General features: G+C 38.5%; 1 pseudogene; it reads left to right on the plus strand.

Moving 5' to 3' along the window:
* The first annotated feature begins 621 nt into the window (after positions 1–621).
* LOC133384144 (nuclear receptor subfamily 0 group B member 2-like) lies at positions 622–4,972 on the plus strand (annotated as a pseudogene).
* The last annotated feature ends 322 nt before the right edge of the window (positions 4,973–5,294 follow it).

Genomic DNA, 5,294 nt, shown 5'->3' on the forward strand with positions numbered 1-5,294 from the left:
GAAACCACCTCTGAACTTCCCGAAGTCACTCATCACATGTTTAACATATTCTAAATAAGCCATTACTTTTCCTTTTTACCCCAAAGTCAGTATGGGCCATCCTCAAACTTATCTCTCATATACTGCCAAGTTTCAGGGTAGAAGAAACACCTTTACTGTTCTGCTGGTTTCAGTGCATCTCCACCTTGCTTTTCTGAAAATGGGGGCAGACAATGCTTGTCAAACCCTACCCCTTTTTAGTGTAAAATCTGGTGGGAGCAGCTTAAGTGCATTATTTTTTTAAAAAAAATCAGCTTCAAAGATATTTTGCAACAGATCGGCAGATCAACCCGTTCTCTCTCTAGATGTGGCTAATGGAAATGCTTTGCTCTGGTGACCAGGGGGTTCAGAGCCTGAAACGTCAGTTGAACCATTTTCACAGACCATGGGTGGTGGGAACCTGGAGCCCAACATGCCTCTTCTCTGGCCCTCAGGACTCTCCCCATGCCCACTGTCCCAGGTCATGCCGCTGACCAGCTCCGTCTTGCATCCTTCTTAAGTGTTTTTGCCCAGCTGGAATGTCCTCAAAGTCTGCTAATGCCTCTTGCTTGCCTGATTGGAGAGGGGTCTGTGTGTGCAGAAATGCGCCCACTGTACAAAGGCAAGAGTTGCATGGGTTACTCTGCCCACTTTTGCCTCTGGCCCCACCTGCCCCTGCATGCGGCCCCCCCAAGGTTGCCCAGATGCAAATACAGACGGTCTGAAAATGGGTCCCATCCCTGTTGTAGAACTTATCGCCCCCAATTTCTTATTATAATGGCAGCATGCAATCCAGTGGACTCACCCTGAACAGAGGGCCATGACTGTGGCCCCATAATACCAAACTTGTGACTGCAATAATAGCAATTATTTACATATATACAGAGTTCTTGGTGTTGAGGGACAATTGCCTTGATGCTGAAGTGATTCATAATAACAAAGAGCACATATTCTATTGTTTCATCTGAGCACAACCAGACTAAACTTTTCACCCTCGCTCTACCCCACCCTACTCTCTCATTCAGACCCTTTCAGCTACAACTGGATTTGTTTAGTCACACCATGGTTGGCTGTGATTACGAAAACAGTCTGAAGCAAATAAAGATCAAGGTAACTTTACTGCTTAGGGTTACATTACCGTTCAGCTTACTGTGTTTTTAATGTCTGCCTTGTTGTCAGAAATACTCCCTTATATTTTATCGTTATAGTTCTGCACTGATCAGCTCTCAGAACTGCAAAAAGATTCCTGATAAAGCACTCTTCTAGGAAGCCGGTCTGGCTACCCAAGTGCCACTTGAGATGAGTGGCAATTGTTGCAGTCACTCACCTACTCCCAACAGCATCTTCTACCAAATCCTTAACAATAAAGAGAAAAGGAAGACCAAAGGGAACTCCCAGCACTTTCCTTTTCCCCTTCTGTTTCCAGATATTGGCTGTCCCTGCGAAGTAAACTGAAGAGTCATCCTGAAAACTCCAAACATCACTTGCATCAGAGCATCAGAAGTGTTTCTGAAAGCTACCACTTTTGTAAGAAAGCTGCCTTCTTTTTTTCAGTTGCCCTCTGGAGGACCAGATCCTATTGATACAACAGGGCTGGGTGCCCCTTTTCATATTGGGCCTGGCTGAAGAACAGGTGGACTTCGAATTAAAGGAATTAAAGAAATTGTTTTTTTTCATCCTGGTAAGTCCCATCCAAATACGTACAAAGACTGCAATCCTTCCTCCCAGTTCCTTGTGCACGGATCCTATCAAAACCCAAGGGACTTATACCCACAGTGTTAAGGTCAGGACTGTGCTTTAAAACAGCAGTTTAAAGACATAAATTTAAAAACAGGTTAAAGAAAATTTTTTTGTTTACTAGGTTCTAAAATGTTTTCAAAATCCACTTTTGGAAACTTTCTGACTTTCACACTATAACAATTATTTTTAATTGTATGTGTTACATACAATACACATGCAAGTATGTGTGTGTATAAGTGAGAGAATATGTACATTTACTTTTACCATTTAAAACTTTAAGTTTTAGTCTAATGTGATGAAGATGTATGTAGGGAGACAGTGAACAATATACACTGAAGAATGTAAATATAATATTACATTGCTGTAAGTCAGGGGTGGAAAACCTGTGCCCCCCCCCCCCAAGATGTTGGTAGATTGCAACTCCCATTAGTCCCCAGCCAGCATAGACAATGGTAAAGAATAATGGGAGATGTAGTTCAACAATATATGGAAAGACAGGTTCCTCATCCCTGCTGAGAGTGCTGCACCAGTGTAGGGAGTCAATTACTATGAAAATTTGGAATGAACAACAGACCCTTCAAACAAAATCTTCAACAGTGGAGTCATTAGTAACAAGATCAGTAGGCACTGAATTATAATTAAAGCCTCATTCATGAAAGACTCCTGTAGATCTCAGTGGGCTTTTGAGCAGTCTCTTTCCTCCAATGGTAACCAGAAGTCAAATATAATTTTTGCAAATAACACACACAACTAGGCATTCTAATTAGATTTCAAGGGAACTTCAGACTATTTATATACTAACTGTGTGTGTTCATGTAAGTCTCTTTTGTGTTAACAGTGTCAAGGAAGTGAGTCATTAAGGATATTTCATACTACTTTTGGAATCAGTGAAGAAAGCTTTATTCTTGTTTTACGGATGGGGAAACTGAAATCAGTAGAATTTCTTAGTAGTAGGTAGGGAATTTGATTCAGTTCGCATTTAAAGGTGAATCTACCTAATGTTCACTTTCTGAATTACTATGAAAGCTGAAACATAGCTATTGTTCAAAATGTGTACTTTACTTCTCCAAATTTTGAAATGCAGTTCTCCAGCTAAGCAATGCATACAAAAACGCATATATGAAGGTACTGTGATATATTCATGGAAAAATACACAAATGCGTTATATTAGGGAAAATATGCTTTGCAAAAATATGTATATTAGGAGAAATTCACACAAAAATACTGATAAATTTCCATGACTTTAATTATTTTTCGCAATCTCATGTGAAAATGTGGAGAATTGAACTTGAGAATAGAAAAATGACAAACCAAAATTGACAGATACACCCATTCCTAGTAATAGGGTTAGTTAGGATCAGAACCATGCCTGTGAACAATTCAACCTGGCACTACTGTTTTGCCATTATATAATACTGTCCAACATTTGACAGAGAAATGAAAGTATGCTATTTTTCTGTTTAGTGAACAAAGGGTTCGTAATACGGTACTGCTAGATTGAGCCCTAGCCAACCCATTTACAGGACAAAGGTATATTCACTAATAGGCAAAAAACCGTGCAGTTTAAGAAGATACCTATAGCCAACAAATATTTCTATCAAACTTTAAAAAGCAGGGAAATGGGCAGCTATAATGAATGCACCAGGGAAGCAGGAGACCTGACTTCTTCTCTAAGATATTGTACTGCCATACAAATTTGTAAAAATGCAAACACAATTGGGGGTGGTCTTTCACAGTCCAATCCGCTTGCTGTGTAGCTTGGAAAAAAATTGGTAACATGTGCCTCTGAGCATATGGAGAGTGGTGGCAACACCTGCCATCTCCAAAGATGGAGAATTACATTTTTGTATGTTTGATGTTCTTACTTTGCTTCTTTTCTGTGTTACTACTGCTGTTTCTACAGAGAATCTAACCTAGAAAATTATATTTCTCTCATTATTCATCTTAGAAATCTGTATCAAATTTATTTTTATTAATTTCAAAGCCCTTTTATTGGTCAATGTCATATAATGGTGAAGATAGCCTTTTGTGTTTCAAACTGGAGGTTATGCTCTATTTTTATTTTGGGCGCATTAACAGTTGAATCTGAAACTGCAGTTTGATGTAAAATCAGACTGGTTACAACATGTTGCTACTTAAGCAATGATTCTAGTTGGAAAAAACAAACTTGCCCTGCCCAAGATGCATGTTTTCAGCTATGCTTAAACTACTCCACTTAAGAAAAGGTTGGCATGGTCAATTAAAAACATAGAGCACACCTAGAATTTTGCAAACCTAGTCCATTGACCAGTGCCAAATAGTTAATACTTCACCTATTTGGAAACTGTATTTCTGTTAATGGACTACCAGCAGACAATTCCAATAAGGAATATATGGATTTTTAGTAGGTTCTAAATGAGCCCTTAGATGTTTTCAGTGCATAACATTTGACTGTCACACAACCTCTAAAGCAATGAAAATACTTATTTGCTTATATTTGGAAGACTTATATTCTTTTGTTCCACTGTATTTACAGTGCTTGGGGCCAGAAGTGTCCAGAACCTCTGAAATAAACCGCAATATTATGCACAAATTCAACAGGCACCAGCAAACAGCGCACTTAGTGAACATAAGTATTGTACGACACTCCTTATTTAAGAAGTCTTCATCTGCGCTGTCTCATCCTTCCATAAGTAACAATTATTAATTAATTGAAGATTTTTTAGGGCCAGTCTCTCATAAAATAATTTCTAGCACATAAAAATACAAATCACATAAAGCAAAACATCTTAAATATACCAAAAATCAGCATAAAACAAACAGCAGGAATCTAAAACAATGAAAGAACAACAAAACATCATTAAACACAGCACAATATTATTATCAACAGATACATTTTTAGCACCCCAAATGAACATGCAACAAATGCTATTGCCTTACCTCTTCATACTTCCTTACTTTCAGGATCAACATGACTGCAAGGTGCATTTGTTTTCCTTAAAACTTTTCCTAAATATTTCTAATTTTAGACTTGCATGACTTAAAGTGCCGCTATTACGTCCAGGAACTTCAACAGGAAGACCAACACACTCTGATAGAGTTCATCTCAATGATTCATAGCAGAAGCCTGAGGAGATACACTCGGATAATGGAATTGCTTGGATCTCTGAGAAGCTTCAATGCAGATACAATTGGAGAACTCTTCTTCAAACCCATCTTAGGGACTTACTTCTAGAAACACTTTACACCAAATAGGAACTTCTTTAACATTTAAGAACATGTCACAGAAGATTATTTTTGATGGAATCGTGGTTATCAAAGAAATGGGCAATTTCCCCAGTACAAGGGGAAATCCAGTTTCTGTGTACTAGAAGCCAACTCCACCCGTGTGGAGAACCCCACCACACGGTGGGACTTTCATCTGTTTCACTTATGACTTAAATCTAACATGGATTTGTCAAGAACAAATCCTGCTAGGCTAATCTTATATCAATTTTTTTATCAGGTAACCTCCCTAGTAGACTGGGAATGGTGTGGACTTAATATATCTTGACTTC

This window comes from Rhineura floridana, chromosome 4 (genome assembly GCF_030035675.1).
Source record: "Rhineura floridana isolate rRhiFlo1 chromosome 4, rRhiFlo1.hap2, whole genome shotgun sequence".
NCBI lineage: Eukaryota > Metazoa > Chordata > Lepidosauria > Squamata > Rhineuridae > Rhineura > Rhineura floridana.